Source organism: Drosophila suzukii, chromosome X (assembly GCF_043229965.1).
Source record: "Drosophila suzukii chromosome X, CBGP_Dsuzu_IsoJpt1.0, whole genome shotgun sequence".
In the NCBI taxonomy this organism is placed as follows: Eukaryota; Metazoa; Arthropoda; class Insecta; order Diptera; family Drosophilidae; genus Drosophila; species Drosophila suzukii.
This window is the reverse complement of record NC_092084.1, coordinates 15,759,084-15,774,371: the sequence shown is the minus strand read 5'-3', so window position 1 is coordinate 15,774,371 and position 15,288 is coordinate 15,759,084. Positions and strand designations below refer to the sequence as shown.

Sequence of the window (15,288 nt, the reverse complement as noted above, 5' to 3'; positions counted from 1 at the left end):
GCCGATTATTATGGTCTCGTGCGCTCCATAAAATCTGTGCCATTGTCAACATTTGCATATCACTTTCGTTTAGGTTTTTGGTAATGGTAATATGTAACAAGCAAACATTGTTTGCGAGTACAGAAACCTTGGGCGAGATCATGGGGCACTGATCATTTTTATTTGGAAAAAATCCACTACAATAGAAGTACATTTCAAATGATTTTTTGATATAGTAAACACCAATACCGTCGTCTCACTTATTTAAAAAGAAACGTTCTTAAAATCAAGACGAAAATGCTTTTAAGTTTCTTTTTCGATAACAAGCGATCTTTAAATAGAGATGGTAGTATTATCACTTTTGTAACTCGAAAGAATCCAATTTTTAAATTTCTTCATTTTTTATCCTTCAATTTTTTTTAAATATATAGTCTGGTATCTTATAATTCCCAACTTGTTAAAGAGCATTTTAGCCAGCAAATGCTAACTGATGAAGTAAAGTGTAGTGTGTATTGTCACTTTTGTAATTAGAAAGTATCCTTTTTTTAACTTTCTATTTTTATTATCCTGCCATTTTTTTTTTAAATATTTTTTCTGGGCTCTTATAATTCCCAACTAGTTAAAGTCGAGAATTTTCGACAGCAATTGCTAACTGATGAAGTGGAGTGTAGCTTTTCCACAACCTGTGTGAATGATCTGATCTTTTCGAGTTGTCCAACTCCCAGATTTCCGATTTCAAAACCATTTTCATATCTTTCGGACAAATGTTAATTCTTGGGTGTATCAAATAGCTTCTTCTTTCCCGACCTCTCGTCTCTTAGCCCTCCTCTTCTTCTTCTCGTGTGCACTATCATTATCATGATGATCGTTTGTCGTCTTCGTCTTAGTTTTTTTTTTTCGTTTTATTTGACAGACGTGAGAATTTTGTGAGCAAAGAAAACGGACAAATATACAAACACACAAAGATAACAGAGCATATCTGGGCACACACACGAATGGGAAAAACACACACACTGGCGCACTTGCGTAGTGAAAAATGTTTCAGTGTCGCCAAGGTATATCTGTATCTGTGTAAACATATCACACAAAATGACAGTTGCAATGAAACCCAAAAAAAAATTCGTCTAAAATTCACTTAGCTTAATTTTTTTTAGGTCAATTTCTGACAAATTTAAAGGTCACCTTACACAAAGATACACAGAACAAACTACTTGAACCTTTTTGTTAGTTTATAAATTAAATTAAATTTAATTAATTAATTGGATATATAAACATGTTAAAAGTCCTATAAATAAGTTTATAATTTATATAAGCACCTGGAATGCGCTTGAAAAGTCTGTTTGAAAACAAGTCTTGGATTCGCACAAATTTTCTTTGTATATCCCTGCAAACAGCTGATATCACAAAAAATCGCTTCGATGGGAATTCCGACCTGCAGTAAAGACAAAAAAAAAAGAGTGTTATCTCATAGATACACCCGAGTATCTCACACATATCCAATGTGGCTCACACAAATACTAAATACTGACTCCGTGCTCTAATTTCTTGATTACACTCGACCAGAGGCTGCACTGGGCCAAAATCGGCATTTGTCCAAGGGATTAGCATTCCAAATGGATAGCAAATATAGTGCAATAACACATTGAGAGAAATGTATCTTCAACTTTTTTAAAACACCTTTAGCAAGAAAATAAGATTTAAAAATATGTAGAACAATACAATTTAAGTACTTTTGAAATATGATATTGATATGTGGTCTTAATATTTTAAAATTTTTTTTTTTTTTAGTAAATATATTTTACATTTTAATAAGTTTTTTACAAATGTTATAGTGGTGCTGTAAGTTTAGAAAAATTTAGCTCATAAAATTCTTAAACTTGAAAGTTTTTTCCCTATGTAGATATTTTGACCCCCCCTCTTTTTTAGCCTGTCTATCGGTCTATCGGCCTGGTGGTGATGACAATCGTGATGATGATTACACAAGTGCGATGACAACCAAACGTACGGGTATCAAAGAAAATGCAAACACTAAATTGTGTGTAAACAAAAATTGATAAAAGAAAAAAACGTGAAACGGAGATAGAAGAAATAAAACTCTGCTGGATGAAGTGGTGCGTGGAGGAGCTCAATGGAGTAGAAACACCCAAAACACACAGCGGATTCTAGTTAAATTCATTAAATATTAGCTCGATAAACTCCACGGCTGCGTCAGCGAATCGTAAAAAAATAAACACCAGGAAAAATTGAGAACTACTTTCAATGGGGGGGGAGAAACGACGAGGAGTAGACTGGAAAAACTTCATGCAGGAATCCTTCGAGATAATCGATATGAAGAATTTGGGTTTTCCGAAAGTAAAATATGTTTATTTCGGAAAACTTAATGAACTCTTATTAAAATAAATTACTTTAACTTTAAAGAAGAAAACATGTTGATAAAAATATTACATAAATAACACACGTAAATAATTCTGTCGGCTATAAAAAAATATATATTTTTATATATGGTTTTCATATTAAAGTGCCTTGCTGTACGTATGTTTTTTTTTTAGGAATTGGGGTGGCTGATATGTTACGCCTTACAACTGGAAAACTCTTTCCTCGGTGATCGCCTCACTAGTTTTTAATTTTTTATGATTGATTTGTGTGCGCTATTAAGATTGCATATCGATATCAACGGCGACGCGAGTCTTAGAGTCAAAAGCCCACCGCCATAAAACAAGAGTCGCTGGAGCGGGGTTCTATATACGTAGCACATAACGTATAGTTCAACAGGTGCGTATCGGGTTGCTAGGCCTATGGGACACGCCCCCCACCGCCCCCCTCCCCCCCTCGAAAGACCAATTCCAATCGGGTTTTCGATTTATTTTTTATATTTTTTCTTCGTTTGCCTGGATAGTTTGCCTATGGTCATGATAAATTAGGTTTTAAGCCCTTTCGCTTTACAAAATACGTGTTAGTTTCTGGTTTGCTAGAGATGCATGAAAGAATATGTTAAAAAATAGTCTAAATAATCTAAGTAAAATATTCAACCGACTTTCAGTTGACTTTCACAGTTTTAACCATTTTTTTTCCAGATTTTAGGAGTAAAAATACATTTTTGAATTTAAGATATGTATATGTAATGGAGAACTGTTTTAGCAACTAAATTAATTCTAGTCTTAATTTATTTAAATGTGCAAATAGGATGTTATCCGTTTTATAACCAATTTAAGAATTATTATTTTTCTAGTTATCAGATGCTTCGTATTTTAGTTAAAAAGTTTGCTTTCTCCTTGATCATAGATTTTATTTACAACCAAAAAGATAAGACTTAATATTTTATAAGAGCTATATTTAAATAAAGCTACGTTGGTAATTTTTAAAAAATTCGACATTCTCTCATTCTTATTTCTTATTTATCTTCATTTTTACCAGCTTTTTACTGAGACATAAGATATCCAATTTTTCAAATTTGACGCGACACTCTCCAAGGAATTTATCTTCTAGAATTTTCTTTCGCTCTGCGTGGGCATCTGGAAAATTTCCCCGACCACAAAAAAATAGTTTGCCACCACACTTGGCGGTAATTAGTGAGGAAAGTTGGACCTGCTACTGCGACTACTTGATCGGACGTCCATGTGATTGGGGGCCTCGAGTGCGTGAGTGACTGGCTACTTATCCCCTTTGGATCCAGTACTCAGTACTACGTGCTTGGCACTCTGCCCCCTCCAAAGTTTACCCCATCGATCTGAATCGAAATCGGAGGAAGGGTTCAGCCACACTCTCTAATCTAATCGTTCGATTCCGATGACCTCGCCTCGGTTTAAACTATCGTTCAGAATGTAATAAGAATCATAAAAAATTAAAAGTACCCCTACAGATAGTGGTATATATATATAGTTTTTTTTTTGGTTTCGAGTGGAATTGAATTCATTGAACTGTTCGAGGCGAACGGAGATAACTACAGAGTAAGCTAGCATTTCTTGATTAATTTTACGACCATGCCTGTCAAATGTCAAGGCGTACTTTTAAATAGTGCTTCAAGTAAAATCGAGCCACGCTCATCTAAAATTCTCTGGTTGGATAACACTGGCTGTTTTCAAGATCTGTTTTATTTCGTATGGGACACATTTCCGATAAAAGTTATGGTTAAAGTGTTGCAAATACCAAAGTTTATCAAATCCGTTTTGTTTTGAAGGAGAAATATTTTCCATGAAGGGTTTTCAGGGTTTGTTTTATATATTTTATAGGATCAGAAAAGTTCACTTAAGTTGTGTGGGAACAGACAAATCCAGCACATAAAACTACAATGTTCATTTATTTATATCTATGCGAATTACTTTTCAACAGAACGTTCCACTTGCGATAAGGCTGTGAATCAGTGGCCAAACACATATGGCCCGATAGTTCATGGGAAAAGCATTTGAATAATTTCGATTCAGTCCAGTTTAGCACGCGCAAAGCCAACAAAAAAAATCCAAACGAACAGAAAGCCCCTCGCGAAGAGAGGAATACCAGAAATGCCGAGAAAATTCCAAATTGCTAAACGACACTAATCTAAGTTTTATTTAAATGACGAACCGAAAAACCGGAGACGAAGACGTAGAATGATATTGGGATTGGATCTCAGGGGTCGGGGGAAGGAGGCTTTATGTACCTGTTGTCAAGAAGTCGGCCTATACAGCTGGAAAAGCACTGAAAAGAAATGTTGATCTATAAAATTTAATATAGAAATATTTTTAATTTTTATTACTATTAAAAATTGTAGTGGCTACCGTGTTAAAATTAAACTAAATTTTAATTACTGAAATATTTTACTACTATTGTTAAAAATAATTTCATATAGGAAATATTTTTTTTAATTCTTGTGATAAGCCTTAAAAATGTACTGTATCATATCATATGATTAGTTTACTTCAACGCATTCGTTTTATTTATTTAGAAATGCTAATTTTGATAATATATTTATATTATTAATTTCTTAGCCAATCTGAAGCCCAAATATATGTCTTAAAATATTCCCCAGTGTAGCCGAATATTCTAACCAAGTCGGTGACTCTCCCTCGGAGTCTTTGCATCTATTAGAATGTTTCATTAGGCGACCTTTAGCGGCCCCTTTTTTCCGAATCTATTTCTTTTCTATATCTGGCGTCCATTGTGGCTGCTCTTTTGGGTACCTGTTCTCTGATCCGAAATCAGGTGTTCAAACAGAATTTAGCCGACAATTAATACGAGGCTCGGGGTTCGTTATTTTATTTATTTTTTGTCTCCTTTGCTTGTTTTATTATTTTGTATTTTATTTTTATTTTTATTTCGGTTTCGTTTCGTTTTGTATGTTTTTTTTTTTGTGGGGCTGCACAGGTTTCGTTATGAGCGTTATGCTTATGAGCGCAGGGCCCTGAGATGGAGATGCCCAGATACAATATCTTGTTTTAGTGGCCGGCGTATAAATTTTAATGAATGAGTTAATTCCCCGTTTCGTAGAACTGCCAATAATAATATTTAGTAGCCACAGAGCATTGAACCTACTTCGCTTCTCACCTGTTGGCTTTTTCTGTATTCTGTACCAAAAAAAAAAGAAAAAGAAATAAAAGAAACTTATTTGGGGAAATTACTTATAGAGGAATTCTTGTCCTCGGTTCATAAATTCGGCCGTTAATGTCATGCGAATTGTAAACAAAATGTTTATATCCGCAAACAAGACCTAAATAGATGTAGAACGGCCTAAGGTAACCCAATTTTCAATTTCAAATTTTCCATGGCTGCACTCTGTAAATATTTACTTGATTTCGCTGCAGCTGATACGCTGACATGCATTTTTCAAATCTTTTCGGATCGTCCAAGGTTGGCTGGGTGTTTTTTTTGGGGAAATCATAAATATCTGAGATTGTAGTGCAATACTTTACCTAATTATATTTTCCGGTGCAGATAATCCTCTCAGAGATCTGGAATTGAAGAGAATGTTGATATTTAAAATTAAATGGCCTAAGACAATATAACGTATGTATCTTAATATAATAATAAGAGAAACCTCTTGTGTTGAAATTCCCTTGATATATATTTTAAAGCCCCTGTTATATTTTCTTTTCATTACCCCGATCCCCCAAACGATATTGGACTTAAAACCAACTCAAGCAACCGCTTCACTTGAACTTGGAAAAAACTCAACTTTACCCGGTGATATGTCAGAAACTCATTGAATCGCGGGCAATCGCCATCTATTTCGGTCGAAAATGTTTCTGGGTTCTCAACTGTCGTATGACAAACTACTTAAAAGCATAAAAAATTCCAGATGTCATTGCCCCCGCACCCCCCAAAAAATCGTGAGTGTGTGTGCTTTGATCTCTGGCTCTTTTTTGACAGTCATCGCCGAGATCTTCGATCGTTTAACAGCAACTAATTATGAAGCAATTCCATGGCAATCCCAGTGATCTTCGCTCTTTTTACGTTTTTACGATTTTTTTTTAAAGCCTATGTTTGCTCTCAAACAAAATAAACAAAAATGTATGCAAAAAACCAAAAAAAAGAAGAAATATACTTCGCATACATTTTACATTTATAGTTTCTAGTTTTCGTGAAGGTTGCCTTTGTTTGGTTTTACGAGTCTTTCAAACATTATTCGATTTTACGATCTAAGGCCAGTCGATCGACCAGTTGAATATTGAATGGATCTTGATTGGTTTTTTCAGAGTGAATTGTTTTATTTAGACAAGCGATATTATCAGCCGTTTTTTTTTATCAAAAGAAAGTCTAATTACAGCACAGAAAGAAACGGTGCCAATTTTGAAACATTCTTTAATCATATTTAAATAATGGTTGTAATTAAATTAAAAGTGGATGGTTTTAATTTATAACACTTAAATATTTGATTTCTTGTATTTCCTAAAAATAAATAAACATGATACTTAACCACTTGCAAATACTATAATGAAGTAGTTAAGGTAATATTTTCTCGTTTTCGTTAAATAATATTTTAACTTTTTGTAACTTTAAGAAGTTGATATAGAAATAAAAAGGGAAACCTAACGACTGATAAAGACGGTTATTCTCTTGGGATGCCTGAAATTATTAGCGATCTTGAACTTGAAAGTTGAAATAGTAATCCAACGGAAGTGCTGATGATTTCTTATTTTTCTCGGACTTTCCAGAAACTCCCCAGGGAATTGGCGGTTCTAATCGCGGCACGGGTGGAGACCTTATCGATAAGCTCTAAGAGGTCTCACAAATATCACGCTCCATTTGGGCCCCACGGGATGTTTGATATGTTTAGTTGAAAGTACGCAAAAAAAGGGAAATAAAATGGAACGAAACAAACAGGGGTTCTTGTGCGTAACCCCGATTTCCGATACTCCCCCTGAGACCCCTGGGACCCCTAAGACCCCATTAGACCCCTTTAGACCCCTCTTTAAAACCCCTCCCGCACTCCTGCAAGGGTCGCATTTGCGGTCGCAGTTTGTTATCCATTCAAAGCAGGCGTTTCCGCTCATATTTGCAACTACAATTAAAAAGCAAAAGCTGGGGAACTGATAATACTCTTATAGAATATTAAAAAAAAACCTTATATATAAATATTTTTTGTATGAAAAATCTGATTGTTACTCTCGCTTATTTTAAAAATGTTTATTTCAAACTAGCTAAATAGTGAAAAAAATATTATTTCGAAACCTCATTGTATTTATTTTCATGGATGTAACTAAATAATTATGTTTAACAAAAAAAAGATTAAATATAATTGAAAATATATCATTTTTACTATCATGTATCATATCATATATTTAACTTGTAACCTAATACCTTATACTACAATCCTTTTGGATTCATTGTAATACATATTATATGTAAATTTGCGGTTGGGAAAGTGAACTATTTATGAATACAAACCTTAGATGGCCAACAATTTGCTATATCTGACCATTGGTTAGGGTACAATTACACGCGATTGGTGGGGACCAGGGCCCAGAACTACAAATATAATAAGAAATACCACAGAACAGCCCACACAGAGGCTTTATTCATATTCTCAGGCTTCTTGTTTGGGCCCGTCAATGCCAAAAGTCAAAGTCTGACTCTGGATTAATCATCAATCAAAGAGCTGAAAGGCTGGAAAGCCAGAGAGACAAAGCCGAGACGGCATAAATTAATCGCGAACTCTGCGGAGACCCCGGCTTGAGTTCTTCAATCCGGATCTTGGGAAAGTATGGCAGTCGAGCCACTGTCCACTGACGTCACAGTAGGCTGGAATTATTATCGGAGGGCGTGGAGATATCACACCGAATAGCTTTACTCAATGGGCTGTTTCTATGGACAGTACTTCCGATCTCTCTCTGTTTCTGTCTTTTTTTTTTTGCTGGGATCAGAGGTTTTTAAATGGTTCGGAACCACTCCATTTGGAGACCTCTGATATCGGCTGTGGTAAATATTCTTTCAACAGGAAATTAAGAGAGTAAATGATATGGCTTGAATTTGCCAGAAAATAATATAACTAATGTGAAAATATAAATATAAACTCATGTTTAATTTATATCATGTTTCATTTGAATCACCAGAAAATAATATAATTAAAGTTAAAATATAAATAAAAACTCATGTTGAATTTTAATCAAGTTTAAATTGAATTTGACAGAAAATATAAATATAAAGTCATGATTAATTTTAATCAACCAATATTTTGATTGACATGATATACTATATATTTTCGATTTTGTATCATTTTAAATATATAATAAATCTAATTTTAACAATTTAAAATTCCCCGGGAAAATCCCCTCCACTTGTCTATATTTTCCACTCAAATATTTTACATTCTTTGTGCTTTTCACTTCGGTCTTTAGAAAAAGTGTTGGATTTGGATCACGATTTCGACTTAGCCAACAAGTGACACTCGTGAAGAGGCATGCTCTGAAAAACATAAAATAAATAAAGGAACCCTCGATCGTGTCATAAGCATTTTGCGGTTTGCAATTAAAGGAGAGTGAGGGGCTTTTGAGAAGTGGAGCAGACAGTTAATGAAAAAGGAGTCGAGGGTATACATATATACAACAATTTAAGAAAGGGTATACTTTTCCAAAAAGTTGTAATTTAAAAGATAATGAGTCAGTAACAAATAAATAAAGAATAATAAAATATATTAAAAGGAAGTGCATTGATTGGTCCCAAACAAAAATAAGTACACTTTTGTTTGTCAACCAAATAACACAGATTAGTTTTGATTTTTGAATGTGATCTTTTCTTTATTATAATAACATTGGCATCAGATACGTTTACTTCTAAAATAAACGCTGGCCATAATATAAATGAACAAGAATCCTTTTATAAAATGTATAAATATACTCAAGATTTTACTATAAGCATTTTAAATGCTTTTAAAAAATTAAAAATAGGCTAAACAAAAATATAAAATTTATTTTTACATTACTTTATGGCTTTTGGTTTATGAATGTGGATAGAGGAGCTCAAGTGTAAAATATTAAAAACTGTGAAAATGGTGTTGGGTAATAAAATGGCAAGAGTATTGCATTTTTCGATCTGCGGCTGGGGTCATCCTTTTTCGTTGATGTTGCTGCCGTGCCGATGTTGCTGCTGTTGTGTTGCTGTTGCTGTTGTGTTGCCGATGTTGCTGCTGTGTTGCCTTCGCACATAATTGAAAGGAGTGAAGTGGCTTGTACGTGCGCCACATGCTTGCCATATGCCAAAGGAAACTGTCGACCAATTTATTTTCAACAACAAAAATGCAGGTCACGAAATGTTTAACCCGAAAGCCAAGGCAAAAACAAAACAAAACATATACCACATACAAGAAATGGGAAAATGAAAAGGCAAACATGCAGAGACATCCAAAAGAAAGTCATTCATACAGTCAGTTAGTCAGTTAGGGAGATTCGCCATAGGGGTTTTCGGTGTTCGCAGTTCGGTTTTCGGCAATCGTTGCATTTTTTTTTTTGGCTATACAATCCCGCATTGTTGGAAAAAGGGTCCTTAAAACGATGGGCATGCGATGAATGGACCAACATTGCAGGAGTCTAGGGGCGCCACAGTGCGGGGCAAGTTTATAGCGCCATTAAGGATATCAACAAAAATGCACAGTTTTGGAACTAAATAAATCTTTTGATACTTAAAATTATTATGCCACTTTCTTTATTAAAATTAAACTTTCATTTCATATATGTATCTTAGAAAACAACAAAAACTAATGATTTCGGCTTAGAATATGGCATATATGGCATATAATATATAAAATGTTTAGTATTATTTATTTTATTTTTGTGATTCTTTAATGTCATAAAATATTTTTAAATTGTTTTTCCCAGTTTTATAATTATAAAACAAATCATATGATGGTCCTACACTCGCTTCGCGCACTGTGCTCCCTGGCATTGCATAATTACCGAAATGGAAGCCCTATTTCAGCCCCCGTCCCACCGGAATTGCCCCTGTCCTCCTCGAAAATGGTTTTTATGAATCATAAAATGCTTGTTATGCTGCAATTTACGTTTGTTTTTGATACGACTATTTTACGAGTTTTTAATTTTAACACGCGAAGGGAATTCTCGACTGTATGTAATGGTATATCTGGGCATATATCCCCCGACACTCGCTTGATTGCCACTTAATTGGCGAAATACTTAACGTTTGTGGAATTTACTGCATTCTTTTTTATTTTTATTTTTATTTTTTTGGCTAATTATGCGAGTGGACAATTTCCACCCTTTTTCCATTATTTTTGGGGCTCATATCGAGAGAGGTCTTCGACCCCGGGGAATTAGTCAAACATGTCATACGGAAAACAGCCAGTGGATTGACAGGCGGCGGCAGAAGCGAAAATGGAAACTATATAATATAGTATATATACTATATATAGTATGTATGCTAAAACACAGAAGCCCACGCATTTCTGACGCCTGGTGCAGACCAATTTATCAATCGGCGCCGGCGAAAAGAAAGTGGTGTCAAGTATTGTCGAACTATATAACACTTAAGATATTTAGATACAGGGCCTTTTCTACCTGTAGATAGCTCTCTAAAAGGGGCGTGGGCAGGTACAGAATGAGTAATGTTCGAAAGTGCTCGGTATCATTAGTTACAAAAAGTAAAAGATTTGTCTAAGCCAATTTTTAACCAACACTTAAAATCAAACATATATTTCTATAAAATCCCAAGTAAAAGTAACTATGACTGTGACTTTACCTATAATTCATGATGTCAGCAGAAAGCTACAATGTAGTTTTTTAACTTACTTATATTTTAACAGAACAATAAAAATATAATATTGCCGCAAAATTATAGTATTCAAGGGCAAATGTATATTCATGTATTTATTAATTCATCTGGAAAACTAATTAATAAATATATTATTTTTTGTATTTGTGAAATAATAATATTTAGTTTCTAATAATAATTTGAAAACAAATGCTTAGCATTATAGTTAATTACTTTGCATCTAAATTTTAATTACTTTGCATCAGAATTTTGGTACTCAATTCAGGGGATCACTTAACTTATTGGGTATCGATTTGATATTTCTCGTTTTCTTTCCGTTAGTTTTTAGTTTTTCGTATTTTGCTTGGCTGGCTGGCAATCAGTTGATTTGTGTCAAAGAAAAAACCCAAACCGCCGAACAAAAATTCGTAAGAGAAGCATGGCAAGAAAGTGATAAAAGACATTTTGTGTGTACTTCTCGGGGGGCCCCTTTAACCCCCTTAACCCCTCTGTGCCCACAACCCTTTGGCTCTTTGGCTCTTTCAATATTTCAATAATTTCGGTCAGGTTCAATGACTTTTGCGGCTGCGACACTTTATTTTTTCTTTCCTGTACTTTCTGTGACTGCCGCTTTTGTTGGCAACGTACGGTAAATTTAATCATCATTATTACTATCGCAAGTCAGCTGTTTGCCGCACATCACTCAATTAACAAGACAGCCCCAAAATAATGTATCTCCCAGCTAAACAGATCCCCCAGGTTACCCCTAGGAAACAACAAATGGAAAAACAAAAGACCAAACTAAACTAATAAAAAAAGCAGACGATTTACCAACGCAAAGAAAAAAAAAAAGTAAAGGGGGCCCCGAAGAAAGTCTGAACTTCGCCCCCTATAAAAAATGTGGGGTGGGCAGGGGGGCTACATATATGTATGTGTACTTAGAGGGGGGAGGTCAAGTTACAATTCGGGGGATCAGCGTGCTAATGACCGACAATTGCAACAGAGATGTCGCCTTCCCCGGCAGCTGCCAACGCAAAGGTGCTTTAATAAGAGACTGCAGAGATTTAAGCACTGAAAAAAATATTAAATAATATAGAGACAAAAAAAAAACCGTACATATATTAACAAAAAAATTATAAACGTAATTTTGTTGTTGTTTGGTTTTTGCTTCGATTAGAAATCAATACCATTATTGCTGAAACATCACAGGCACTGAAAATTTTAAAATACTTAGATGTGCTGCAATTTTTTATTTTGTAAGTCAATAAAAAAAATTTTTAAAACATTTTTAGAAATACTTTAAACGGAAAAAATGGGATTACCATAAGTAAACATTTTTTGCGTACTAGGTTACTTGCTATCTATAGAGGTATAAATATATATTTGAAATGGATTTGTTTTATAAGTATTTTCGTTTATTTAATAAAGGAATATTTACTAATACGAAAATGACATAGGTACATAATGTTTTCTTTTATTGGGAATTTGATCTCTTAAATCATTTTTCCCAGTGCTTGCCAAAGAGTGGAGGATAGACTAGAGCCGATTAGGGTGGTCATCGTGTAAGAGGGAGTCTCTAGAACCACCCGATGTCCTGCGGTGAGGCTCCTTTAGATTCTGAAATTTCCTCTGCATCTCTGGCTGCTAATTACGGTCACACTTCGCTGAAGATGACCGCAATATTTGTTGGGATCGGGATTGCCATTGGGCTTGGGTTTTTCCCGATGTAACACCTTTGTTGACAACTTAAGTAAGGCGACACCCCAGGTAGAATCTTTGGAACTGGTCTGGAGTGGGTTGTCCTGCCCCTCGGACGCGTCCTTTTCCCTTGCACATTCGCCAAGATTTGTGTGGTCGCCAGAAATATGCACACACAAACACTGAGCGAAAAATATAGAACACTGTATACCCAAACGAAATTTATAAATAATGATGGTTTAACTAATTAAAGATATACTATTGATGATTTATAAATATACAATTATTTACACGAATGAAATTTATTAATATATAAATAGCTGGTTAAAAGATAAGTTACATTGTATACTGTCTAATATTTTTTAATATATAACTATATTACTGATCTTATCTAAAAAATCAACTATTAGTGATTTATAAAATGATTTAATAATAAATCCATACAAGAATACATTTTTAAATAATCTTATAAAGGTAATTAAGATAAGCTACTGAATTCCACACTTTTTATATAATATACATATGCCTCATAAGTCCTTGATAATTACGAGGAATTAATTAAGTAAAATTTAAATAAATTCTACGAGTGTAGGATGGATAGATAAATATATGATCGATCTGTTGCTGATGCTCCTTTGATCGATTGTTTTTGGGGAGTGAAAACTCTCACTGTTGAGTACTCCCTATAGAGTTTCTACCAGGATTTTTGACTCGTGTCTCTGCAAATAAAAACGTCTGTTTGTTTTGGCCCACATGAAACAGCTGTCCACAAAAAAAGGAAAATAATCGGGATTATGGGAAGAGAAAGGTGGCGAATGGCCAAGGAATTTACGGCACTTATTGGTCGAACAGGGGGAAAAGCAACCTAAGTACCAGGGTTAAACCCATCACAGCTTGCGGTTCCTAAGCAACCGGGGCTTAGAAAATAATTCCCTACTCAAAAACAAATCAGTTTTGCTTTTGTCTTGATTAACGGATTTTGTGAGAAAGAAGTCAAGAAGGAAAAACAAGGATAAGGATCTAAAGTCCGATTCATAGGGGATGACTGTGATCATTGCAATTTGATCAGCTGTTTTGGGACAACTATGGAAAATCAGCTAAATAATAAACGAAATTAAGTGCTCTTTGTAATTTTATTGTTATACATTGTTGTAAGTCATAAACCAAAACTTGTGCAATTGTTTATTGCCCAATAAAAACCAATTAGTGCCAATGATATTAAAACAAGATTTCTAAATTATTACAACACTGCATACATATACATACTAAATGTTGTATTTAGTATTGAGTTATGGGAAAGAATTCTATATATAAAAATAATTTAATATTCAAAAATAAATTATTAACGTTAAAACTTTTATAGCCTTTTATTGAACATTTAACAAGGTTTGTTTTATGATTAATTTTAACAAATCGTTGGAGTGCTTTCCTAATTTCGAGAAGGAATTTTCCCAATCAGTCGAATTGCGTGTACCATTTTTGAGCAATCTGCACTATAAGATTTGTTGCGCAACTAATTTTTCGGCAATTGTACTCCATAAAAGATGATTATGATTGGGGGATCCTTTGATGTTCTGGTCTGATCACTTTGATGGCCAACTAGTAGCCATCTGGAGCAGGACACACGCATGCTGAGTGGAGCAATTTGGCCAGTTCGGTGCGGAGCGTATGGGTATGACCATCATAATTTGGGTGCACGAAACGATCCGACATCCAATAAACGTCAATCGGTTCGGTTCCATGATTAGCGGGTCTGGTCAGCAAAGGATGTCTGGATCTCGGATCTCGGACCTCGGGACTTTGGTACTTTGGGACCCCTGAAAACACAAACTCGTTTTCATCTGCGGGCGACAGCTGTTGTTGTCGTCGCCGCTGGGTAATTGCCAAATGTCAGGGCCTACTGTACTTGTGCCAAAATGGGAAGGGAGCGGCGTAAAATTTATTAATCTTTAAAAGTATCTTTTTAGGTCTTTGTTATTATATTAAAAAAATTATCCTGTTTTCATTTCCTAGTAGGGAACACAATATTATCATTTCAAAAGGATGTTCACATTTAATAATCTTAAAAGGTATATTTTTAGGTTCTACAAGAAATTGGATTTGTTATTATAATTCAAAAATTATATGATAGTAGTTAGTAGGGTAAATTGTATTATATTTCAAAAGGATGTTCAAGAAGTATATTCTTGTAAAATAATTATATATAAAATATAATATATCATATATCATACATATTTACACCTTTTATTTATTTAATATATTACTCAAGAAGTATTTAAGTATAAATATTTTGTAAAACATGATAATAGTTAGTAGGGTAAGTTATATTATTATTTTAAAAGGATGTTCAAGAAGTAATATAATAATAATATTTTATATTTTTAATATTTTATATGTATTTATATTTATTGTTGTAAAATAATTATATATAAAATA

At 34.1% G+C, this 15,288-nt stretch overlaps 1 long non-coding RNA gene across 4 annotated transcripts in view; it reads left to right on the top strand.

The window, feature by feature from the left end:
• LOC118878160 (uncharacterized) overlaps positions 1-15,288 on the top strand; it is a 91,885-nt gene that overhangs the window by 16,561 nt on the left and 60,036 nt on the right. For 2 of the 4 annotated variants that reach the window (XR_010654742.2, XR_005014695.3), the window contains exon 3: positions 7,107-7,539. The exons of 1 other annotated variant lie outside the window; for it this stretch is intronic. This is a non-coding gene — a long non-coding RNA (uncharacterized lncRNA). Of the gene's footprint in view, positions 1-7,106; positions 7,540-15,288 lie in introns of those variants that run through there. One more of the 4 variants, XR_010654744.2, reaches the window with a different exon arrangement.